The sequence below is a fragment of the Xenopus tropicalis genome, chromosome 6 (assembly GCF_000004195.4).
Source record: "Xenopus tropicalis strain Nigerian chromosome 6, UCB_Xtro_10.0, whole genome shotgun sequence".
NCBI lineage: Eukaryota > Metazoa > Chordata > Amphibia > Anura > Pipidae > Xenopus > Xenopus tropicalis.
Genome location: NC_030682.2, coordinates 81,402,222 through 81,429,688, shown reverse-complemented (window position 1 = coordinate 81,429,688; position 27,467 = coordinate 81,402,222). Strand labels below are relative to the sequence as shown.

The following is a 27,467-nucleotide window of genomic DNA, read 5'->3' as shown; positions in this document are numbered from 1 at the left end:
TGGGGTAAATGAGAAATATAATGATGCTATACAAAATGGAGAGAAAAGTAACATTATAGCAGCCAGATGTTCATTAAAACACACATAGGGACATGTTATAAACAACTATTACTAACAAGAATAGTGTCCTAAATTTGCAGTCCAGCACCATATATATTGGCCCCTTAAAAAATCTGTTCTACTGTATTTGCCATATTAATGTCCCTCCCTCTTTAATTAAAAAAACAGTTGAAAAACAGTTGAAAGAAGGAAAGAATCAGGAAACTTTGGACCTGTTTTTAGATGACTGTTTTTTGGATCCTTTTTTTGTTTTATATATTGTTCACTCATTAAAATATTCAGAATTCAATTTGACTCTTTGTCCTGAATAGTTCTCCTGCTTAAAACCCAAGTATTAGCTAGTTGAGTTTCCAACTTAAAATGTAAGGATCTGCAGCACCTTGATACAAAGTATAAATGTTCCAAGACAGGCAGCTTACATCAGTGCAGGCTATGAGAAAATATTAATAAAAAAATATTTAAAAAAAAAGAGAGAGAGAACAAGAACAATGCCAGCTCTAAATATTGCAGGGAGCTCCTGCCACCACATAATCATATATCCTAAGCACTGTGTGCCCTGCACCTTGCGCCAAAAAAGTCTGATCTATTAATACAAAAGCCCTAAGCTAATATACATGCTATTGTATTCTGAGCCAAAAACCTTGCAACTCTAATGAACCATTCAACCTCCTTACAAAACAATCTGTTTATTTTCTTTTCTTTTTTTTTTTGCCTTTTTATAAAAATGACACAGAAATTTACAGTTGTTCCATTATGCATGATACGTTTTTGCAACTAAGAAAGTTATATATTTAGATAGTTTTAGAAAAAGTATCGTTAAGTAAAATAACAAAGCAGTCATTACTAAATTAACGTTAACATAGGCCCGGACTGGCAATCTGTGGGTTCTGGCAAATGCTAGAGGGGCTGCTGTACGATGCCATAGACAGCCATTATTTAGTGGGCTGGCTGGTTTATGTACTTGGAATGCCAGGGACTATTTTGACTCCCAGTCCAGACCTGGTAAACATGATAAGAAAGTAAATTGCCAACTTTTCAGCTGTATAATAATAATAACAATCATTGCTACCATCAGCATATGAATATAGATAGCCAATGTAATGTAATACCCAAGCAAAAATGTGTCAGCACACACAGATTTTTAACAACATAAACAAAATAGGTTTTATCAAAACCAAAAAGAAATCCTCAATGTTTCGGTCCCCCACATGGACCTTTCGTTTTTAGCAAAAAAGGTGCAAACCCTTAACAACTTTAAAACTCTTACCCAGTGAAATTTTGGCACCAAAACGATAGTTGCCTAGCAACCAAAGTGTAAACAACATTCCCATTAACCCTTTAAGTGCCATGGGACGTAGATTCTACGTCCAATGGCACTGTCGGGTTTACAAGCGCTGCGCTCGCTTTTAAAGCAGCGCAGCACTTGTAAACCCCTAAGATCCCCCTAGGCAACGAGCAAATATACACATACTCACCGATCCGGGTCCCCCAGCCGCACCGATCGCGTCGCCAGCCAATGACAGCAGTGGACACGCGTTGATGACGTGTCCACTGCTGTCCCTTTAAATAGCGCCGCCTACTGTCGGCTCCTCACTCCTGCTGCGCACGTTGGACAAGATGGAGCTCCCCTGCTGCCTTCCTGCTGGATTGATCGCCCCTGATCGCCCCTGATCGTCTGCCTGCCTTGGGTAAGCTGAACTACAACTCTCTACCACTGTTTATTTTGCTTATTTCTATCTCAACTGTCTAAAAAATTTTTTTTTTTTTTTTTGCATTTTTTTCTTCTATCTTTGTCATTATTACACTTTTGTACACATACACACTTATTTACAACTTTCCCAAGCACACACAGACACTTACACACACACTTACACTTACACTTTTTTTTTTTTTTTTTTCTTTCTTTCTTTTCTTTTCTTTCTTTCTTTGCTTTCTTTGGCAGTCTTTTTTTTTTACTAAAACTTTATTTCTGATCTTGCTCTATAATTCTCTGATTTATTTGGTTGCATTTTAGTGTTTTTTTGGCATTTTCATAATTGATTTCTGTTTTTGAATTATTCTATTGCACTGTAACTTTTTTATTGCTATTTGGTGCTGAATTTGCAGTGACGTTGGTGGATCCAGGGCTCTGACCACCGATTTCATTGCAATTATTGTTCTTCTGTTGGTTTAGGTGGTTTTATTGGATTTTACGGTGTTTTATCTTTGCATTGTTCTTTATTGTGTGTTTAGTGCCCCCAAAAAGGTTGCTTTTGCAGTGACATTGGTGGATCCAGGGCTCTTACCGATTTCATTGCAACTATTGTTCTTTGATTGCTTTTAGTGGTTTTATTCCATTTGATTTCAGTTGTTCTAGAAAGGTCCAGAGGTGCTAAGATTGTTCTGGTAGTTTCTATTGCCAAGGGTTAGGCTGATGCCACACGAGGCGTAGGGCTGATTTTTTCAGCAAGTGGAAAAACGCTTGCCGAAAATTCAGCCCTACGCCTGCTACTTGTTCCTGCACCCGAATGAATGGGATACGCTCGGGTGCAGGCACGTGTAGCCGATATACGCATGAAAACGCGAGACTTTGCATTCTCACGCGTTTTCATGCGTATATCGGCTACATGTGCCTGCACCCGAGCGTATCCCATTCATTCGGGTGCAGGCAAAAAAAAAGGGGTGCATAGAGTGCAGCCCCAATATTATGCATTTTCAGGTTTGGCGGCCATGTACTTATGTGCAACCAGACATAGGTATCGTTTTATTCAGGGGAACTTGCAGATTGATGGTTAGTAAGTTTTTGGTAGTTGCCATGGAGATTTTGGGGAGAAATCTAGGTTTTTTATCTGGTTTTTCCTTGATTTCTGACCAAAATCTAGGTTTGTATCTGGTTTTTCCTTGATTTCTGACCAAAGCGCTGACTTCTGCAAGGGACTACGGCCGCAATTTTCCATGTAGAAAGAGAAGAGTGGCGTCTCTGAATAGCTGAAGGTGTGCACTTTTCGTAAATATATAGATTGTGGGGGTTATCTCACAGGTAGGGGGGGTTAACACTGAAAAACTGCAGGTAGTGCACATAGAGCGCAGCCCCCAAAATTTCAACTGAAATTGCCCTTATGCATTGCCCCTGTTTTGGGGCATTTGGTGGCCACGTCTTTATGTGCACCCATACATATGGGGTATCGTTTTATTCAGGGGAACTTGCAAATTGAGGTTTAGTAAGTTTTTGGTAGTTGCCATGGAGATTTTGGGGAGAAATCTAGGTTTGTATCTGGTTTTTCCTTGATTTCTGACCAAAGCGCTAACTTCTGCAAGGGACTGCGGCCACAATTTTCCATGTAGAAAGAGGAGAGTGGCGTCTCTGAATAGCTGAAGGTGTGCACTTTTCAGAAATATATAGTTCGCGGGGGTTATTTCACAGGTTATGGGTGTGTTTAGACTAAATAACTGCAGATAGAGCACAGCCCCCCCTTATGCATTGCCCCTGTTTGGGGGCATTTGGTGGCCACGTCTTTATGTGCACCCATACATATGGGGTATCGTTTTATTCAGGGGAACTTGCAAATTGAGGTTTAGTAAGTTTTTGGTAGTTGCTATGGAGATTTTGGGGAGAAATCTAGGTTTTTATCTGGTTTTTCCTTGATTTCTGACCAAAATCTAGGGTTGTATCTGGTTTTTCCTTGATTTCTGACCAAAGCGCTGACTTCTGCAAGGGACTGCGGCCACAATTTTCCATGTAGAAAGAGAAGAGTGGTGTCTCTGAATAGCTGAAGGTGTGCACTTTTCGTAAATATATAGATTGTGGGGGTATCTCACAGGTAGGGGGGGTTATCACTGAAAAACTGCAGGTAGTGCACATAGAGCGCAGCCCCCAAAATTTCAACTGAAATTGCCCTTATGCATTGCCCCTGTTTTGGGGCATTTGGTGGCCACGTCTTTATGTGCACCCATACATATGGGGTATCGTTTTATTCAGGGGAACTTGCAGATTGATGGTTAGTAAGTTTTTGGTAGTTGCCATGGAGATTTTGGGGAGAAATCTAGGTTTGTATCTAGTTTTTCCTTGATTTCTGACCAAAGCGCTAACTTCTGCAAGGGACTGCGGCCACAATTTTCCATGTAGAAAGAGGAGAGTGGCGTCTCTGAATAGCTGAAGGTGTGCACTTTTCAGAAATATATAGTTTGCGGGGGTTATTTCACAGGTTATGGGTGTGTTTAGACTAAATAACTGCAGATAGAGCACAGCCCCCCCTTATGCATTGCCCCTGTTTGGGGGCATTTGGTGGCCACGTCTTTATGTGCACCCATACATATGGGGTATCATTTTATTCAGGGGAACTTGCAAATTGAGGTTTAGTAAGTTTTTGGTAGTTGCCATGGAGATTTTGGGGAGAAATCTAGGGTTGTATCTGGTTTTTCCTTGATTTCTGACCAAAGCGCTGACTTCTGCAAGGGACTGCGGCCACAATTTTCCATGTAGAAAGAGAAGAGTGGTGTCTCTGAATAGCTGAAGGTGTGCACTTTTCGTAAATATATAGATTGTGGGGGTATCTCACAGGTAGGGGGGGTTATCACTGAAAAACTGCAGGTAGTGCACATAGAGCGCAGCCCCCAAAATTTCAACTGAAATTGCCCTTATGCATTGCCCCTGTTTTGGGGCATTTGGTGGCCACGTCTTTATGTGCACCCATACATATGGGGTATCGTTTTATTCAGGGGAACTTGCAGATTGATGGTTAGTAAGTTTTTGGTAGTTGCCATGGAGATTTTGGGGAGAAATCTAGGTTTGTATCTAGTTTTTCCTTGATTTCTGACCAAAGCGCTAACTTCTGCAAGGGACTGCGGCCACAATTTTCCATGTAGAAAGAGAAGAGTGGTGTCTCTGAATAGCTGAAGGTGTGCACTTTTCGTAAATATATAGATTGTGGGGGTTATCTCACAGGTAGGGGGGGTTAACACTGAAAAACTGCAGGTAGTGCACATAGAGCACAGCCCCCAAAATTTCAACTGAAATTGCCCTTATGCATTGCCCCTGTTTTGGGGCATTTGGTGGCCACGTCTTTATGTGCACCCATACATATGGGGTATCGTTTTATTCAGGGGAACTTGCAGATTGATGGTTAGTAAGTTTTTGGTAGTTGCCATGGAGATTTTGGGGAGAAATCTAGGTTTTTTATCTGGTTTTTCCTTGATTTCTGACCAAAGTGCTAACTTCTGCAAGGGACTGCGGCCACAATTTTCCATGTAGAAAGAGAAGAGTGGTGTCTCTGAATAGCTGAAGGTGTGCACTTTTCAGAAATATATAGTTTGTGGGGGTTATTTCACAGGTATGGGGGGTTAACACTGAAAAACTGCAGGAAGTGCACATAGAGCGCAGCCCCCACATTTTTAGCTGTAATTGCCCTTGTGCATTGCCCCTGCTTTGGAGTGTTTGGTGCCCATGTCTTTATGTGCACCCATACATATGGGGCATCATTTTATTCAGGAGAAGTTTGTCTTTCAAATATGCCTTTGTTAGAAAATTTTTATGAGATTTTTTTTTGTCAAATCCACATTTGATCATGCGTCCAAGTTTACGTTTTAGAAAAAAAAAAAAATGTCATAAAAAGTTCCAAATTTCACAATGCACTGACAAAAGGTATTTGGCTTTTGAGTGAAAACTACATTGCACCTAGAAACCTGAAGGTCTGTAGTTTCTAAAGATACCAAACATGAGGGGATATTTTAGATTTACATATAAGTTATGCTGCATTAACTGTTACAAGCGCTTTTCTGCTTTGTTCTGGTGTGATATTGTACTAAGTATTGCCTTAGTTTGGGGGTTACTTCTGGACAGGAACTGTGGGGTACCACCACATATTTGGTATCGTTGGAATTGGGAGTATCAGGGCTTTTACAAACAATAAAAAAAAGTGAGTAAAATTAACTTTTCTATGGAAAAAAACCTCAAAATATACAGAAATTTTTCATAATTTTTTTTTTTTTTTACATATTTCACCCAAAATACACATCATATCTCCAGAAAAATTTGGTATGTATGTCGAAGCCCAATTAGTGACGAAAAAAACGATATATAATTTCCCTAGTTTCGTGGAGGTTTTCCTACCAAAAAACATTGTTAAAGTGAATGAGTACAAAATGCTTAAAAAACGTCTGGCACTGGGGGGAACCGAAATGACGAATTCGGCTGGCACTTAAAGGGTTAATTAGATTCAGTTGGTTAAAATAAAGAACAAGAAACAAAAGAGATAAGGCAGAAAAAAAGCCAAAGTCAGAAAGGAAAAGAGTGGTGTACACCAGTCGTGAGAAGAGCACTGTTTGTAAAAGCCTATTACTGTTAACATACCCAGTTACAGCAATTCCAACAGAGCCAGGGTACTCCCTGGTCACTTCTATCAATAGGGGTAGTAGTGGGTGTGCATAGGGCAGCTCCTGCCATGAAGCAAGATGAGAACATTGCATCAGGTGGCAGTGAGTGGCCAGTTACCAGGGGCAGCAAAAATCTGCCTCTGGTAACTTTAAGAGCCACATTTTCAGTTTTTAAAATTAACAGTTGGCTCTGCTAGTGCAGAGAGTGCATTAGCCCCCTCTGGACATGGTAAAGTTGTAAGCATGGAGCGGGGGCAGCATTGGGGCTGTTGCCTCAGGCGGGAGCAGCAGCAGCCCCAGATTGGCCACTGGGATTAAGATCCATTGCTAGGCAACACAAGACAAAGTTGCTGGTCACAGTCATAGCTGTAAATTTGTAATAAGCCACTTCAATTCAAATTGCACCCAGTAGCACCCATTACAATGGTAATATACAGTAAACTGCATCAATCACATTTATTTAAATCATGTCCAATAGAGAAGGGGTCTCAGCAGCAGTGGTCATTGACAACAAAGTTGGGAGAGCTATAGCTGCTCGTATAGCCACATATTCTCATAGTACTAAGGGGCTGATTTACTAACCCACGAATCCGACCCGAATTGGAAAAGTTCCGACTTGAAAACGAACATTTTGCGACTTTTTCGTATTTTTTGCGATTTTTTCGGCGTCTTTATGAATTTTTCGTTACCAATACGATTTTTGTGTAAAAACGCGAGTTTTTCGTAGCCATTACGAAAGTTGCGTAGAATCGCCCGATTTTTCCGTAGCGTTAAAACTTACGCGAAAAGTTGCGCCTTTTTCGTAGCGTTATAACTTAAAAGGTGCGAAGTTTTAACGCTACGGAAAATCGCCAGATTTTACGCAACTTTCGTAATGGCTACGAAAAACTCGCGTTTTTACGCAAAAATCGTATTTGTCATGTCTCCAGCACAGCTTCCATCATTTTTGCTGTTTATTGTACTCATTAGCAGTGAACTCCCTCTGCTGACTGTTTGCTGCAAATGCAATTAATTTCCTGTGTGACCTATAACCTATGGAACCACCATACTTCCTGCCATGTGACGTTTGCAATGCCTTGTGGGAGTACAGACTCCATTTTGTAGATCATGCTGCACAAGAAGCACACACTCTCCATCTTCTCCCCATGGTAGCATCGCTGGTAAGGATTATGGTCATAAACCCTGGACTGAGCCACCATTAAAAAGCTGCCAGCTCTTCAGAGACACTGTGGCATATAATCAGATCCAGAAATGTTTGTATGTTGCAGTTGTTTTGTGTTAGTGTATTCCCCATATACTCATTGTGCTTTATCTCCTTTGTATTACAGTTTTACCACATTTATTTCCACAATCACCCAGTAAAGTTCTACAGATTTACCCTTTGCCTCTTTATTGGAGTGTGGGAAGGTTTAGCTGTATGTCAAGCTACATACTACCTCAGGGTAACACGTGGTGAGGACAGAACAGTAAAACAGCGGCTATCCAGCGGGTAGAACTACTGTACCTAAACGCTTTACTGCAAGCGCAGTAAAACAGCTGCTATCCAGTGGGTAGAGCAGTTCAGAGGCTTCACTGCAGGCTATAAAACAAGCGCAGCAAGAAAGCAGCTACACAAGTGCAGTGCACCCCCACTAAACTGCATAAGACATAGTGAATACACAGAGGCCTGCTATTTTGCAGCTACCTGCATTCAACTATACAGCTGTCCCTGCAAGGGCAAATACCCCGCAACAGCATAATGTCCCAGAAACGGACACCTTCACTTATAACCAGGTCCCAGGTTTCTGGTTCCTCCCAGCGCTCATCTGTTATTAATGCTGCAGCCATTGCCCGCGCAAAAGCAGAAGCAGCCAAGGCCCGCGCCTCCTTTGCAGAAAAAGAGATGAAGGCAAAAGTGGAATGGGCACGCCTGGAAGTAGAGAGGAAGGTAGAGGCCGAACGCCAGGAAGCAGAGCGGAAAATAGAAAGTAGCCGCCTAGAAGCATTCCTAGAGAAGCTCAATATAGAGAAGGAAGCTGCAGCAGCCATAGCTGAAGCGGAAGCTCTAGAGGCAATCATATACCCTGACAGCGAAAGACACAGCAGGATGCCAGATCTGGAGACCGAAGCCCAAGATCCGCTACAGCGCACGTCTGAGTATGTCCACCGGCACTCCAAACAAGGTATGGATCGTCTTTCAGCACAAGAACCAGACCAAGACCGCTACGCGACTCAACAAGTCAGCGGCAAGTCGCAGATTCACCAAACAGACAACGCGGAGCAAAGTGATCCTGCCTACGGAACCTACGCCAACCAAGCGCCTAAATCTATGGGTAACCCTCCAGCTGCCTCCTCTGCTATGTTAAAGCGGTATGTCACAAATCAGCCTAAAGGAGAGCCTCCAGACAGGTATGATTACACTACACCCCTTCATTATTACACTGGTCCACCTACCTACCCTGGTGCCAACCAGGCCACAATGGACTTTGCCAAGTTCTTTGCCCGGCGCGAGCTAATCACCAAAGGACTTGTAAAGTATAATGACCGCCCAGAAGGCTTCAGGGCCTGGCGATCTTCCTTTCAAAACACTATCAGAGACTTAGACCTATCATACAGTGAGGAGATAGACCTCCTTATCAAATACTTAGGCACTGAGTCTGCAGAGCATGCCAAAAGGATCAGGGTGATCAACATAAACCACCCACAGACTGGCCTCAAAATGATTTGGCACAGACTTAATGAGTGTTATGGCTCAGCAGAGGTAGTAGAGAATGCACTCTTCAAAAGAATTGATGATTTCCCTAAAATATCTAATAAAGGTTACCAAAAACTTAGGGAACTAAGTGACTTGTTAATGGAACTTCAGGTTGCTAAAGCTGAAGGGGACTTACCGGGACTTGCATTCCTTGATACAGCCAGAGGTGTCAACCCCATTGTGCAAAAGTTACCTTACAACTTGCAGGAGCGCTGGATGACACACGGGTCAAAGTACAAAGAAATGCACAATGTTCCTTTTCCTCCATTCACTGTGCTTGTAGACTTTGTATACCAACAAGCCAAGATGAGAAATGACCCCAGTTTTGATCTTAGTCTGCCACATACAACTCCCTTAGCGCTTAATGCTCGCAAAGCAGCAGTAACAGTTCACAAAACTAATGCTTCCCTTTCAGATTCTTCCCACAGATCCGCTGGTTCTACGCGTGAAGAGACAAAGAGCAGAGACCCTAGTAAGCAGTGCCCCCTGCATCAAAAGCCTCATCCTCTCCTGAAATGCAGAGCCTTCAGGGAGAAGTCCATAGAGGACCGCAAAACCTTCCTAAAGGAGAACAACATCTGTTACAAGTGCTGCTCATCAACAGCTCACCTCGCTAAGGACTGTAAGGTCAGTGTAAAATGCACAGAATGTGACAGCACACATCACAACACAGCTCTACACCCTGGGCCAGCCCCGTGGGTTTTACCTCACAACAATGGTGCCAGCAAGCATGGCGGGGAGGAAGGTAACACTGCTACAGCCACACCAGAGGTCAGTTCACAATGCACAGAAGTTTGTAAAGGAGCAACGGGTGGCAAATCCTGCTCTAAAATCTGCCTTGTCAGAGTCTATCCAACAGGCCATAAAGACAGAGCAGTTAAACTTTATGCAATCCTGGATGACCAGAGCAACAGATCTCTAGCCTGCCCAGCCTTCTTTGACGCATTCAATATCAAAGGCCCAAGCACTCCTTACTCCCTAAAAACTTGTGCAGGAATCACCGAGACAACAGGGAGAAGGGCATCCGGTTACCAGGTAGAGTCCATAGATGGACAGGTACAATTATCTTTACCAACCATAATTGAGTGCAACAGAATTCCTGACAATAGATCCGAAATCCCTACACCAGATGTAGCACAGCACCACGTGCACTTAAAACCTATAATGCACCTAATCCCTAAGCTTGACCCCAAGGCCCAGATACTGCTTCTCCTTGGGAGGGATATCTTACAGGTCCATAAAGCAAGGGACCAGATTAATGGTTCAAACAATGCTCCTTACGCACAGAAGTTAGACCTAGGATGGGTCATAATAGGAGACGTCTGTCTTGGAAGTGTGCACAAACCAGCTTATGTAAACAGCTTGCTCACAAACACACTAGAAAATGGACGTCCCTCCATCTTCCAACCATGTCGCAATAGCTTCCTCATAAAAGAAAGGCCTTTCAACACAAACCTGGCTCACTCTCTCTTAAACCCTTTTGATGACAAAAATGCTTATGACAGTGATCAAGATCATCTAGGGTGCACAGTATTTCATAGATCAAATGAGGATAATCAGATAGCAATGTCTATCGAGGATAAACTCTTCTTAGAAATAATGGAGCAGGAGCTAGTCAAAAATGATGCCAACAGTTGGGTAGCACCGCTACCCTTTAGACCTCGGAGGCAATGCCTACCTAACAACAGAGAGGAGGCCCTAAAACGCTTCAATTCTCTCAAGCGCAGCTTTCAAAAGAAACCAGAGATGAAAAGCCACTTCTTTACCTTCACGGGGAAAATATTTGAGAACAGTCATGCAGAGGTAGCTCCCACCCTCACTGACACTGAGGAATGCTGGTACCTACCAATATTCGGAGTATACCATCCAAAGAAACCAGGGCAGATTAGAGTGGTTTTTGATTCCAGTTCTAAGTTCAAAGGTGTCTCCCTAAATGATGTCCTCCTAACAGGCCCTGACCTCAATAATAAACTTCTGGGAGTACCCCTTCGTTTTCGCAAAGACTCTATTGCATTTATTGCTGACATTCAACAAATGTTCCACTGTTTTCTTGTAAGAGAGAAAGACAGAAATTTCCTGAGATTCTTCTGGTACAGAGACAATGATCCTTCCAAAGACATCACAGAGTATCGGATGAGGGTACACATCTTCGGCAACAGCCCTTCCCCTGCAGTTGCAATCTACGGGCTCAGACGCTCTGCTCAGGAAAGTGAGGTGGAGTATGGGTCAGATGTCAAGCAATTAGTTGAAAAGGACTTTTACGTAGATGACTGCTTAAAATCCTTACCCTCAAGTAAAGCTGCAATCTGTCTTCTCAAAAGGGCACAGGAAGCTCTTGCTTGCTCAAACCTTAGGCTTCACAAAATAGCTTCCAACAGCAAAGAAGTAATGCAAGCCTTCCCTTCTCAGGACCATTCAAATGACCTAAGAAACTTAGACTTAGGAGCTGACTCTTTACCTGTTCAACGGAGCCTTGGACTTCTGTGGGACTTACAGTCTGATACCTTTGCCTTCCAAGCAAATGAGGAGGAAAAACCCTTCACTCGCAGAGGTGTCCTGTCCACAATAAATAGCCTATATGATCCATTAGGATTTGCTGCTCCTGTCACTATACAAGGTAAAGCACTTTTAAGAGACTTAACAATGGAAACATCTGACTGGGATGCTCCACTGGCACCCGATAAAAAGAATATGTGGGCAGAGTGGAGAAGTTCTTTGACAACTCTTTCCAGCCTTCAGGTAACACGCCCATATGCTTCAATACCTTCTACAGAAATACAAAGTCAAAAACTGTACGTTTTCTGTGATGCTTCTGTTAAAGCCATAGCTGCTGTCGCCTACATTAGAACCGTGGATGTCTATGGACAATGTCACATTGGGTTTGTTATGGGCAAAGCAAAACTTGCACCAATTCCAGAGCATACCATTCCCAGATTGGAACTCTGTGCTGCTGTTCTAGCTGTGGAGCTAGCCGAACTTATCACAGCTGAGATCGGCATAGAGCTCAAAGAGACTGTTTTCTACACAGACAGCAAGGTAGTACTGGGCTATATCTACAATGAAACCAGAAGGTTTTATGTTTATGTCACCAACAGGGTACTCAGAATTAGGAGATCCACCTGTCCAGAACAGTGGCACTATGTACCTACAGACTACAACCCTGCAGACCATGCAACCAGAGCTGTCGCTGCAAGTCAACTTAAAAGCACATTTTGGCTCACAGGACCTGCATTCTTGTGTAGAACCGAACAAACTGATTCTGAGAACAAAACATTTGAGCTAGTGGATGCAAATTCAGATGTTGAAATCCGCCCCCAAGTGTTTACATGTCACACAATAATCACTAACAACCAACTTAAATCCAGCAGGTTTAATAGGTTTTCAAGTTGGAAATCACTTGTCCGAGCTATCACCTGCCTGACCCACATAGCTCGCTCCTTCAAACATACCTCATCTAAAGATGTAAGTACCTGCAAAGGATGGCATCGCTGTAAAAATGTCTACACAGTAGAAGAACTCCAGCAAGCAAAGAATGTCATTCTTCACACTGTACAACACGAGATTTATTCTAAAGAGATCAACTGCATTACAGGAGGCAAACCTGTTCCTAAAGACAGTGCTTTGAGAAAACTTGACCCATTTCTTGACCAGAATGGCCTATTAAGAGTAGGAGGACGCCTCAAAAGCGCAGAAATAGAGTTTGGAGAGAAACATCCTCTGATCATTCCAGGTAACCATCATATTGCAACTTTGCTTGTATGTCACTATCATGCTGAAGTCAAACATCAGGGCCGACTATTTACAGAAGGAGCCTTAAGGACAGCTGGCTTGTGGATAGTTGGAGCAAAAAGATGTGTGAATAGTGCAATTTTCAAGTGCATCACTTGCCGTAAACTCCGTGGGAGGTTACAAACACAAAAGATGGCCGATCTTCCCACTGACAGACTTAGCCAAGACCCACCTTTCACCAGTGTTGGTCTAGATATATTTGGTCCCTGGTCCGTTTCCACACGACACACTAGAGGAAACCATGCAAATAGCAAACGCTGGGCAGTCATATTCACTTGTATGACCATCAGAGCAGTCCACATTGAGGTCATTGAATCAATGGACACTTCAAGTTTCATAAATGCCCTCAGACGTTTCATTGCAATACGAGGCCCTGTGAAACATATTCGCTCTGACAGGGGTACTAACTTTGTTGGGGCAGCCAAAGAACTGCAAATCTCATTGAACGTTAATGTCAAAGACGTGGAGAGATACCTAGGTAATCAGGACTGCTCCTGGACTTTCAACCCACCTCACTCTTCTCACATGGGAGGTGCCTGGGAAAGGATGATTGGCATAGCCCGGAGCATCCTCAACACCATCTTCTTACAAGTAGGAACTGCAAGGCTTACCCATGAGTCTTTAACCACCTTCATGGCTGAAGTCTCAGCTATTATAAATGCTAGACCCCTTACTTCTGTCTCAAATGACCCAGAAGATCCTTTCTTGCTTACACCTGCCACTCTACTTACTCAAAAGACTGTAACACTGAGTGCTCCTTCTGGGGAATTTACTAATAAAGACTTGTACAAGCGCCAGTGGAGACAAGTACAGTGTCTTGCAAATACCTTTTGGGACAGATGGAGAAAGCAATACATCTCTACTTTGCAGCCACGGAACAAATGGCAAACCGCCAAACCAAACCTTAAGCCTGGTGACGTTGTTCTTGTGAAAGACTGCCAGTCACAAAGAAATGAATGGCCTTTAGGTCTTGTTGCCAAAACATTTCCCAGTGAGGACGGAAGAGTCCGCAAAGTTGAAGTTAAAATCTCCAAACAGGGAGAAACCAAATTCTTCTTCAGACCAGTATCTGAACTAACCTTGTTGTTATCTCCTCAGGAATGAAATGGTGGCATCTATAGATACCAGACGGGGAGTGTCATGTCTCCAGCACAGCTTCCATCATTTTTGCTGTTTATTGTACTCATTAGCAGTGAACTCCCTCTGCTGACTGTTTGCTGCAAATGCAAGTATTAATTTCCTGTGTGACCTATAACCTATGGAACCCACCATACTTCCTGCCATGTGACGTTTGCAATGCCTTGTGGGAGTACAGACTCCATTTTGTAGATCATGCTGCACAAGAAGCACACACTCTCCATCTTCTCCCCATGGTAGCATCGCTGGTAAGGATTATGGTCATAAACCCTGGACTGAGCCACCATTAAAAAGCTGCCAGCTCTTCAGAGACACTGTGGCATATAATCAGATCCAGAAATGTTTGTATGTTGCAGTTGTTTTGTGTTAGTGTATTCCCCATATACTCATTGTGCTTTATCTCCTTTGTATTACAGTTTTACCACATTTATTTCCACAATCACCCAGTAAAGTTCTACAGATTTACCCTTTGCCTCTTTATTGGAGTGTGGGAAGGTTTAGCTGTATGTCAAGCTACATACTACCTCAGGGTAACACGTGGTGAGGACAGAACAGTATTGGTAACGAAACATTCGTAAAGACGCCGAAAAAATCTCAAAGAATACGAAAAAATCGAAAAATACCGATCATTACGAAAAAAACGCAATCGGACTCATTTCGACCCGTTCGTGGGTTAGTAAATGTGCCCCTAAGTGTCTAAAATAGCTGTAGCTCCCTCATTTGGTAGGCAGAACCACGAAGGAAAACACTAGGGTAGAATAGAGCAAGAGGAAAGTAACAGAATAAAAAGCGAAACAAAAAATAACATTTCAAACAAATCGTCACAATATACCACTCAATATAAATTGTATATTCATAATGTTTATGTAAGGCAGACAAAGATAAGTACAATCCAAGTCTCTTAGAAAGTTGTTCAGGCTTAAGAGAAAAATTAAACCAAAGACTTCAAATAAAACATCCCAGGGGCAAAGTTTCATTTAGTCCAAGGGGGGGGCAGTATCCAAACAATGAATCCATCGTGATTGAAGTAGAGCCAAGTTCCTATCACCTAGAGCAAAGTTCCTGTCAGCCTATATATTTATAGCAGTGATGCACTTCAATGACACCTGCCACATCCTAACTTTATCCTTTCTACAGAAAAAATTTGTATAGAAAGGATAGAGTTAACAACAATGTGCCTTTTTTATGATTAATTTTAGTACTATCGCACTTTTCTTATATAGCATATATTACAGTCCTATATAATATATCTGTACAATAATAGTTTATGTACTACTTAGTTCTAATAATTGTTCTGCGGTAAAGGTTCCCTTATTTAGCATACTATAATTCTCTTTATTTTTTCATTCAAACAGGGACGTTATTGTAGCCATGAAAACTGCATTTTTTAAACATATGCTTTAATTTATTTTTACAAAGTACACAGAATGGATTTATTATAGTCATTGCTGTTTCAGCAAAGCAAACTTCACTTTTCCTTCATCAATTAATACTTTTAGCCATAGCCAATTGTTAGAAATGCCTGAGAGTGTTTTACACAAATGGAAAAGAAGCTGTTCCAGATTTGCTTGGCAGAAATAGGAATCATTTTACTAAGCTGTGAAATTTTAGGGCTGGTTTACTACAATTCCTAATTGCTTGAGATTAATTGATCCGTTTTGAATATTTGTTTTTCCTGTGACATATCTGCAATGGTTACTTATGTTATTTTCTTGAATGGAATTAATTGTATGTAGTTTTTAATTTATTTTGATCACTAAGGAAATTATGCATTCACTTTAAGCATGCACTTAAAGTCTTTGCCCTTCTTTCTTGCCATTTATTACTTTCATTCGCCAGATTGCATTATTAGTACATTAATGTCCCACTGTTTATTGAGCTCCTGACATGTTTAATATACACTATATAACAGACTATAATGTACATTCATTTTTTTTTCTTAACATATATGTTGTATAAGCATTCCATAATGGATTCCAGAAGCCACGTTTTTTGTTTTTTTTTTGAGTTTTAAAATAACAAGTTACATGACATATTCAATAGTATTTCCAGTTGTATATGAATGCATCAATAAATTGTACAATTGTTTATCAAATTTAGATTTTACGTGTAATTCTTTGAGGGGGGGAAAAGGGGTGGAAAGGAGGGGTTGGGTGGGTAGGGAAAGGTGTGCAAGTCAGGTTTTTACAGTATCCTGACTTGCCAGGGTGTGGTAAATAAAGAACAAAGGAAATATAAATGCATACAAAAAAACCCATTAGGGTTGTAACTAATTAAACTAGAACCAAACCAAGCCGGGTGGGGTGCCTCTCTTTCTCCTCTCCACTTCTCTTTGGGAAGCCAAGTTTTGCAATGCATACAAACTTTAACTTTCAGATTATTTTTGCCAGAATAAGCCATAAACTCATTTGCCAAGGACCAGCAGTCTTTATTTATAAACAAAGCAAACAAAGTAAGTCCATACACTCACAGTTCCTTGTTAACTCAGCCCATTATCCACTGGTGCAGATCCTCCTGATGCACCTGGCCAGGTGCCTATAACAATGAGCACAAGAAAAAAAAGAAAAAGCAGAGAAAACGATTTGCTTGTATAAAAAGATACCTCCAACCTGTTTATTGTGGACTGCACATGCAGACCAAACGTTTCAAGAGCTTCACGCCCTCTTTATCAATGGAAAAAGTATTTTTCATTGTTATCATTGTTCTAATTGCATTAGACTGAGAAAATAATTGTGAGTTATTAGTTGTTACTGGATACTCTTATGGTGCAAATCTTAAGAATTTCAGTGCATGCACACAGTAGCGTTCTGTTATGCCTACTGTTTATGATAGACACAAGCACAGAAGATACTGTAGCAGGTAAAAATTCATCCATGTGAATGAAAACTTATTTCTAAGGCACTTGGAACCCATCACAAATTTTGCATGCAGGAACTGAATTTTTCATCTCACTAATTTAGTTCACTTTGCGCATGCACGGGATGCAAGAAAAAAAAGAGAATTATTTGGTCTAGAAATTCTGTGGAAACTTTTTCTTGGACCAAACAGCCCTTGCCCTTTCTGGAATTTTAAATTAATTTGAGCCATAAGAGGCAGTCACAAATGCTAAGCCAGTTGAAATGCATGTACATGTATGTGACTGTAGCCTGAAGAGGCCAATGACAATTAGGCACAAATTCTGACATTCTCCCTTTTTAGCCAAACCCATTTTAGCTACAATTATTAGCCAATTTTCCTGCTTAAGGATGGCAAAACTATACATTTACCAGCACATTTCCTTGCAATATTTATTGGGGTCATGTTGTGAACAACAGTGCCGGGGCCAAGGTTGCTGGTGCTCAAGGCAAGCACTGCCACAAAACCCCACTGCTGGTCTCCTCGGCTGAACAAGGAAGGAGAAAAATTTAAATCACTGGGGGGTGCCATGTACACCGGGCTGGTGGGGTTTTTTGCTAACAGGAGCACCAGCCCAGGGTATCAAGAAAGTGAATACAATCACTGGGGGGTGCCTAAAATTTTGGCACCCCCCCCCAGTAATTTGACCTTTCCTTTTCCTTAAGCACTGAAACCCCTGCACTTTCAGTGGACTAAAACTAGGAAAGCAGGCAGAAAAGGCACTTGCCAAACACACCCCCATGCACCATTGGCATGTGTCTATTTTACCTACTTCTAGTTCCTGCCCTGTGTCTATTTTGCCTGCCCCTAGTTCCTGCCGTGTGTCTATTTTGCCTACCCCTGGTTCCTGAACAATGCAAAAATGAATGAACTCTAGAGAGTATATTTACTGATATAAAAATAGGTGTTTGCTTATTTTTCTGCAATTTGTGTCAGATAAATTGTATTTTTAGTAATCCATTATAAATAACATACTTTCTCAATAAAAATATCTACAGTGCCATGTATTCTGTGTGTATATTGGACTACATCTCTGCACATGGTAAAAACTAATAAAAATGAACTGATTTTATCTTTCAGATTTTTCCAGTATGTTTCCATTTTTCTCACCATCAGAGCAAGAAGCATCTGGGATTTAGAAGGTCTTTTTAATCTAAATAAGTAAGTATGTTCTGTTATTTTATTTAACGTCTCTTGGGAAGATACCACACCACCATACATTTATACTACTTTAAAATTGCATTCCATATATATATCCACAACAAATGGATTATCTGCAATGTGAAATAACAGGCTTTGACCTTTTAGTCTTCCATTTCTTGATTCCTTACTCTACTTTATAAAATAAGATATTGAAATTCTACTAGTAAACTCAAAAATAAAGGCCAAACTTCTTTTTTAAACTTGATATTTAAAAAAAGTGTAATTTAACCTACAAAACTTAATAGGATAACAGGAGGTGAAGATGAGTTTTAAGTCTCAATATTTAACCCAATTGTCACTTCTTTTATCTTGCCCATAGTAATTTAGAATTTAGTAACTATCTCATTTAAAATTTTGGCACTGCACTTTCTTGATCTATGTTTCAACTCTACACTATATAATTATAATTAGATTTTCTTCAGTAGCTTAGATACAAAATTATTATCATACAAATAGAATGTACCAATTAGGGGCAATCTGACATGTTGGTGGACTTTATTATCTCAAGGACCACTATAAGAAAAGAAGTTGGTTTCACATACTATTATCTACAAAATGTTTTAGGAAGTGAATGAGCGATTCAGTGTTATTTATCTCAGTACTTAACCCATTCACATCTGCACTCCTTTTATTTTGCCACTGGCAATGTGTAATTCTGGCAGGTACTTCACAACTAGCACAACAGATTTTAATAGCAAAAATCTATTTAAAGATAGAGGATTTTAAAATGCAAAGCTATTAAGCTAAGCATTTGCATAGATTCTTTAGACATTGTTTCACTACTAATTATCTTATTTTAAAATGTTTTGGTACAGTTCCCTGCATGCATGTTTCAACATGCTTATACTGTATTTTCTTCAGCCGCCTTCTTACCCAGTTTTTTGGATAAAAGTTTATGATCATACAAATAAGAAACCCCCCAACACGTCAGGTTGTCCGTTTTTATTACGTCTCCAGAACCACTGCATTAATGTGATACTGACAGCCAATTAAACATTTTATTTACACCTGCTTTTGTGTTTTAATTTGTATCAGCTTTAAATTCCTTATAAACTAAATCTGCAAAGCTTTTGCTTCATAATTATGCTAGCACGAATTACAGATCCACGGAGCAGCCATATTTGTTCCCCTCTTCCGGGTTTTAATTTAAATGCCTCCCACATGAATAAATATGCCCAATCACAAACCTGCAATGCCTCTTCTCCTTTCAGCCGGTGTGTGACAAGCTCAGCTCCGGTGTCTATGTAATAAAGACATTACCAATGAAAACGTCGAATCTCTTTGGGTAGAAATTTCTGTAGGGCTGAAGGTCACAAAGAAAATGATCATTGGTGTATGCTATAAACCACCCCGTATAGATGAGGGGGATGAGGCCCAGCTATTGTTGCAAATGGAGGAGGCTTCAAAACTAGGTCAAGTTGTTGTTATGGGGGACTTTAATTATCCGGACATTGACTGGAGTAATGGGGTGGCTAAGTCAGAAAAAGCTAGTAGGTTTGTAAATATGCTAAATGACAACTTTTTATTTCAGGCAGTTCAAGAACCCACTAGGAATGACGCTATTTTGGACCTGGTGATTTCTAATAAATAATGAACTCATCTCTAACATTTGTGTGGGTGAGCATTTGGGGAACAGTGATCACAACATGGTCTCCTTTGAGATAATGCTGCAGAGACAGCGCTATAAGGGAGTAACTAATACGCTCAATTTTAGACGTGCAGACTTTGCCAGTATAAGGGCATCTCTGCAATGTGTCAACTGGGAAAGGCTTTTCATGGGGTTAGACACAGAAGGAAAATGGAACATCTTTAAAACATTGCTTTGTAGGTATACACAACAGTATATCCCCCTTGTAAGCAAGGAGAGGCATCGCAAAGCAAAACCTTTATGGCTGAATAAAAGTGTTATTGTCGAGGTTGGTAAGAAAAAACGTGCTTTTAGGGCATTCAAGTTAGCTGGGACAGCAGAAACTTTCATCAGGTACAAGGAAGCAAATAAAGCATGCAAAAAAGCTATCAAGCAAGCTAAAATAGAAATGGAAAGGGATATTGCAGCTAGGAGTAAAAAGAATCCTAAATTATTTTTTAATTATGTGAATAGTAAAAAAATGAAGCAAGAAGGGGTGGGAACTTTATTATCACGGGGGGGTAAGTTGGTTGATGAGAACGGGGAAAAAGCTGAAATTTTGAACTCTTATTTTTCATCTGTCTATACATCTGAGGAGCCAGATAATGAAGGCTTCCCTTGTAATATGCCCAGTTCTAGTAATTTAGCTACTGGCGCATGGGTCACTCGGGAGGAAATTCAAAAGAGACTTGAACATGTAAAGGTAAACAAAGGTCCAGGGCCGGATGGGATTCATCCCAGGGTATTAAATGAGCTGAGCGCTGTGATTGCCAAACCTCTTCACTTAATTTTTCAGGATTCATTGAGGTCTGGCATGGTGCCAAGAGACTGGCGGATTGCTAATGTGGTGCCGTTATTTAAAAAGGGATCCCGTTCTCAGCCTGAAAACTATAGGCCTGTTAGTCTGACATCAGTAGTAGGAAAACTTTTGGAAGGGGTAATAAGGGATAGGGTACTTGAATACATTGCAGTTCACAATACTATTAGTTTGTGCCAGCATGGTTTTATGCGTAACAGATCTTGCCAGACTAATTTAGTCGCCTTTTATGAGGAGGTGAGCAGGAACCTCGATGCTGGAATGGCAGTTGATGTCATCTACTTGGACTTTGCTAAAGCGTTTGATACAGTACCTCACAGAAGGTTAATGATCAAATTAAGGAATATTGGCCTAGAACATAATATTTGTAATTGGATAGAGAACTGGCTGAAGGATAGATTACAAAGAGTGGTTGTAAATGGAACATTTTCTAATTGGACCAGTGTGGTTAGTGGAGTACCGCAGGGGTCAGTCCTTGGGCCTTTGCTTTTTAACTTGTTTATTAATGACCTGGAGGTGGGCATAGACAGTACTGTTTCTATTTTTGCTGATGACACTAAATTGTGCAAAACTATAAGTTCCATGCAGGATGCTGCTGCTTTGCAGAGCGATTTGACAAAATTAGATAACTGGGCAGCAAACTGGAAAATGAGGTTCAATGTTGATAAGTGCAAAGTTATGCACTTTGGTAGAAATAATATAAACGCAAACTATCTACTGAATGGTAGTGTGTTGGGGGTTTCCTTAATGGAGAAGGATCTAGGGGTTTTTGTTGATAACAAGTTGTCTAATGCCAGGCAGTGTCATTCTGTGGCTACTAAAGCAAATAAAGTGCTGTCTTGTATAAAAAAGGGCATTGACTCAAGGGATGAGAACATCATTTTGCCCCTTTATAGGTCCCTGGTAAGGCCTCACCTTGAGTATGCAGTGCAGTTTTGGGCTCCAGTCCTTAAGAAGGATATTAATGAGCTGGAGAGAGTGCAGAGACGTGCAACTAAACTGGTTAAGGGGATGGAAGATTTTAACTATGAGGTGAGACTGTCAAGGTTGGGGTTGTTTTCTCTGGAAAAGAGGCGCTTGCGAGGGGACATGATTACTCTGTACAAGTACATTAGAGGGGATTATAGGCAGTTGGGGGATGTTCTTTTTTCCCATAAAAACAATCAGCGCACCAGAGGTCACCCCTTTAGATTAGAGGAAAGGAGCTTCCATTTGAAGCAGCGTAGGTGGTTTTTCACGGTGAGGGCAGTGAGGTTATGGAATGCCCTTCCTAGTGATGTGGTAATGGCAGATTCTGTTAATGCCTTTAAGAGGGGCCTGGATGAGTTCTTGATCAATCAGAATATCCAAGGCTATTGTGATACTAATATCTACAGTTAGTACTAGTGGTTGTATATATAGTGTATGTATGTGAGTGTATAGATTGGTAGGTGTGGGTTAGGTGTGCTGGGTTTACTTGGATGGGTTGAACTTGATGGACACTGGTCTTTTTTCAACCCTATGTAACTATGTAACTATGTAACTATGTAACTATGTGTAATGGGGAGGGGGAAGGGAGAGGCCCTAGAAGTAGACAGGCACTGGAGAGCTTAAGATGGCCTGCTATTTAATTCTTCATGGGAAGAGCAGAGAGGGGGCACAGCCCTTTGAAGCAGACAGGCAGTGGAAAGATCAAGCCTGCCTGCTATCTAGTTCACAACACCATGCGATGCTATGCGAGGGAGGGAGGGAGAACTCTTTGAAGCAAACGGCAAGATGAATCCTCCCAGTTTGTGACGTAGTTCTTTTGACAGATTGAGAAGCTACAGTTGGGTTGCCAGACAGTCTGGTTCAGGATCTTCAGTAGGATTTATGTAGAGAAGCAGGACTTTTAGGAAAAAACAGTCAACATGACCTATAGGTAGGTTTGGAAGTTGGTTCATATTTTTAAAAGAAATTTTTTTGTGTCAGTATCACTTTAATCTCATAAACTGTTAAACATTATAAAAATATACGTTGGTTTGATAGATTATTAACTGCAACACAACTTAATTTGAAGGAGTAGTTATTGGTTGTTAGTTCTACATGGAAGTTTAATCTTGCCAAATGCAAACCGCATTTAGGATAAGAATTTTTGTGAATGAGTTGAATTAACTATTTCAGAAGTTTAAGTAGAATTTTTCCATAACCCTTACATTTAATAATTTTGCCTTCATTAGTATACCTTATTCAATGCTACAACTTAGATGGGACAGGATAACTGGTAGACAATGAAGTCTTCAGAAAGTTTTTCTTTACAAAATAACATTTGGTGAAATAGACCAACTAATAAAAGAGAACTAAATGAAAATACATTTAAGGGAATTGTGTTTAAAATGAGACCATGATGATTTCTGGCACACACAGTGATATATATCAAATTCCTACATGTGGATCCTCAAAAAGAAAATATTGTGGATTTCAAGTGTTCAAATAGCTACTTTTTAGGCCTTCTCACTGTATAACAACTGGACCAATTCTCCTCTTTGCTGAAAACTGCACAGTCCCCTTGGAACTCTTTCTGCATTCTTGCTACTGCTCTGGGTTGTGCACATATGCAATAAAGTAAATATTTTAAGCTTTAGCCTCTATGTTCTAATTTTGCTCTATTTCACATGAGCACCACCCAAGATAGCAAGGACTGCAGGATCCAGAAGTGAGAATGTGGCATGGCACTTCCTATAATAGTGTGGTACAGTTTTTGTCAAAATGAACCACCAGCCTAGGGTCCAACGTTGGTGCTTATAATGAATGAGGGATGCCTAGCAAATCAGAACCCCCATGATTATGCCTCTTCTTTTCTCTTAAATGCATTGTTCCTAATGTACCTTACTCACTGGATTATTCATTATATGACCAACAAATCCTAAAGTACATAAATAAACTAGGGTTATTCTTGTTAAAATAATTCAAATCCTTTGTAGACAAAAGCTTATTTCATCTTTATGTAGATTGTCTTAAGTTTCACTATATAAACTGAATATGCATAATCTATTTCTGTTTTGCATCTAGAAAATCAATTAGCTGAATTAAAAAGTTCAATTACCTCATTGTAACTATTCAAGCATTTTCATCACGTTATTTGGTCAAGTATTCTTTTCTCCGCTAAAATGTATTCTTTATTCATCAATGAGTATAGAAATCAAAATGGATCATAGTTGAAATTAATTGGTGATTATGGGGTGACTTAAGTAGTCTAGGTCAACAACAGCTCATAGTTAAGGTGGCCATACACGAGCAGATCCGCTCGCTTGGCGATGTCGCCAAGCGAGCGGATCTTCCCCCGATATCCCCACCTACGGGTTGGCGATATCGGGGAGCATTTAGGTAAAAAAAAAAATAATCCGATCGTTTGGCCCTGGGGCCAAACGATCGGATTATGTGGGCAGCAATGGGGCAGTCGGATCGGGGACCGCATCAACGAGCCGATGCGGTCCCCGATCCGACCGGATTTTCTAACCTGGCCGATCGAGATCTGGCCAATTTCAGGCCAGATATCGGTCGGCCAGGCCGCTCTGCTCTCCCCATACACGGGCCGATTAGCTGCCGAATCGGTCCAAGGGACCGATATCGGCAGCTATAGACGGCCCGTGTATGGGGACCTTAAGAGTCCCACATGTGCTTTTTAATCAGTATACACAAAGTGGTAATACATTTAGGGCTATAGTTATCATGCTGTGTAAAAAGTGGAGTGAAGCATTACTGGTGATGTTGCCCAGGGCAACCAATCAGCAATTAGATTTTAACAGTTAGAAAATCAAAGCAATGCATCTGATTGGCTGCTATGAGCAACATCACCGGTGATATTTTACTCCACTTTTTACACAGCATGATAAATATGCCCCTAAATGTTATGTTGCAAAAACACAAAAAAATATTTGCTGAGACTTAAAAAAAAGAAAAACGTTTTTTGCAAAGTTGGTTCCAAGATTTTGAGTCTTATTTTTTCTTCTTTATACAATAAACAAAGACAATATAGTATTAGAATTGTAAAAGGAAAATTATTTTTGTGCGTTTGTTTAAGTCTATTCCCAACAGTAACAAACAATGAGAATGCAACATGTGGGGAAGCATTCACTAACTTTTGATTTCCTCATGATACATATTTTTTCATGCACAAATTTTGTCACGGAAAAAAACACAATCTAAGAGCTGTCAAGATCATGTAGAAGTTAATGGCAGGTGTCCTGCTTCATGGTTTTAGAGGTTCTGGGGTTTTTACACGTTCATTTGTGCAACAATACGAAAGAATCTCTGCTTTCACATTTTTTTCTGCATCATTTCTCATTAGTGCTTTTTCACTTCAGATCTTTTAATAAATGACAAGACTTTTTTTTTTTTTTTTTTTTTTAAATGAGCTTAGTTGTGATTCAAAAAACCGTTGTTAATGTTAAAAATTTGTTAAACTGCAGAAAAATCATCTTGAAACTAAAATGCTTTGAAGTAAGTAGGTATTTTTTTTCCCAGCTACCACAAAACTTTTTGTTTTGTTTTTTTGTGTACCTTTTTTAATGCACACAACTTGCATAAAGTCAATGGGCATTTTTCTGACTCCAAATATATATATATATATATATACATACACACAGTGAGGAACATAAGTATTTGAACACCGTGCAATTTTGCAAGTTCTCCCACTATGAGAGACAGCATTTAGGAAAACATTCAGGAAATAACGTTGTATGATTTTTAAGGAATTTATTTGTATTGCACTGCTGCACATAAGTATTTGAACACCTGAGAAAATCAGTGTTAATATTTGGTGCAGAAGCCTTTGTTTGCAATTACAGAGGTCAAATATTTCCTGTAGTTCTTGACCAGGTTTGCACACACTGCAACAGGAATTTTGGCCCACTGCTCCACACAGATCTCCTCGAGATCTGTCAGGTTTTGGGGCTGTCGCTGAACAACACAGAGTTCAGCTCCCTCCAAAGATTTTCTATTGGATTTAGGTCTGGAGACTGACTAGGCCACTCCAGAACCTTGATATGCCTCTTACGGAGCCACTCCTTGGTTATCCTTGCTGTGTGCTTTGGGTCATTGTCATGTTGGAAGACCCAGCCATGACCTATCTTTAATTCTCTGACTAAGGGAAGGAGGTTGCTCAAATTCTCACAATACATGGCCCCATTCATCCGCTCCTTAATACAGTCCTGTCCCCTTTGCAGAAATTTTTTTTTTTAAATGTTGTCCCTCACAGTAGGAATGCACCTACAATGTGAATTTCAGACCCATCCATGATTTCTAAGTGGGAGAACTTGCAAAATCGCAGGGTGTTCAAATACTTATGTTCCTCACTATATATATGGTATAATACTATTTTCAAATTATTTTTTATATATTTAGTTGCTCTGGGAAATTGTTAAAAACTAAGCTTATAGCTTTTTTTTATTAGATAAGCCATGCATGGAAATATTATTGATGGCATCTGGCTAGATGTAACAAGATTGTGTAAAAATGTCTCCATCCAGCATGAAATGCCAAGTATTTTAGTAACTTTCCAGAAAACAGCAATTTAATCAAAACTTGAATTCGAAAACAAAACTTTAATTTTTCCATTTTTTTCCTTGAATGCTAGCTTATTATTAGTTTTGTTTTTTAAAACGCAAAGCAAATAGTCTTTTTCTTGATCTGTTGTGAAAAGACACATTAGCGACAATCCCGTAGTTCCTTTCATTTCCAATAAGCTGAAGATCTCAAATGTTTTAATAAACTTGGAAAATAAAGTTGTTAATTAGCGATGAGTTTATTTTTTTGCCAGGCAAATTCCACGAAGTGCTGCACTTTGTCATCATCTAAATTTTTAGCAAAACTGCCACTAAATTTGGTGTGGTCATGTAAAAACAGGTGCGGTTGTGTCAAAAAAGTTGCTTGTATAAAGAAAGATGCATTTCGTGAATTTTATGCCATGTCGATAATTTTTCTGCAGTTTCGCAAATTTTGCCGAAGCGAAACAGGACAGATTCACTCATCACTATTGTTAATCCCCAATTCCCATTGACTTCAGCCAGATTTTATATGCCAAGTTTTTCCTGCCAAAGTTTTGCCTTTTTTTGCCAAGTTTTTAAATCCCAACTATTCCAGTTTTTAGAAAATACTCCCACAAGTATTCATATTATATTTATGATAAATAACACCCTTATTTTGTTTATAAATATTTGCTGCTGGTTACATTGATTTAAACTGTTTGTTTATATTTGCGTCTAATTATTCTACAGTATTACAGAAGTAGTTTTTTGATAAATAAGCCTCATAATGTCAATACACTAAAAGTGAAACTGCAGTTGCAAAACATCTTGCAGAATGTATAGAAGATAACATGTACTTTTCAGAAGCCATTGGTGAAAACTGCAGCAACACTTTACCATGAAAATTTTGTGGGTGTGTCAAAAAGGTGTGGTCACATTAAAAAGGTGGGGTTCATCAAAAATGTTGCATGCATAAAAAAAGCTTGAGCATTTTTTTGCCATTTTGCAAATATTTTAGCAGTTTCCCAGTTTTGCTTCGGTGAAGGAATATTTGATGTTTCTGTAAACATGCATTTTAGAGAAATATGATGGGGGGGAAAAAAGGACATCCTGGTGACAACACAGATGCCCTTTAGGCTCATGGCAGACGAGGAGATTAGTCGTGTGCAATAAATCTTTGCTACTGCAGGCAACTAATTTTCTCCAAATGCTTTCTCACCAGCAATAATGTAAATCGCTGGTGGGAAAACATATGAGATGCTTTGTTTTCTGAAGCCAGCCAAACTTGCCTCTCAAGGATACATCAGAAGATTTCAAAAAACCAAGTGCCACATATTTTTTCTGGTGAATTACATTATTGTTGGTAGG

The 27,467-nt window shown here is 40.1% G+C and overlaps 1 protein-coding gene across 1 annotated transcript in view; it reads left to right on the top strand.

Annotated features, from left to right (window-relative positions):
- Nucleotides 1-27,467, top strand: part of cdh12 (cadherin 12, type 2 (N-cadherin 2)) — a 410,646-nt gene that overhangs the window by 183,027 nt on the left and 200,152 nt on the right. Inside the window, exon 3 of the mRNA XM_018094961.2 lies at nucleotides 18,047-18,127. The gene's annotated coding sequence lies outside the window, so the exon portion shown is untranslated. The remainder of the gene's footprint in view (nucleotides 1-18,046; nucleotides 18,128-27,467) is intronic.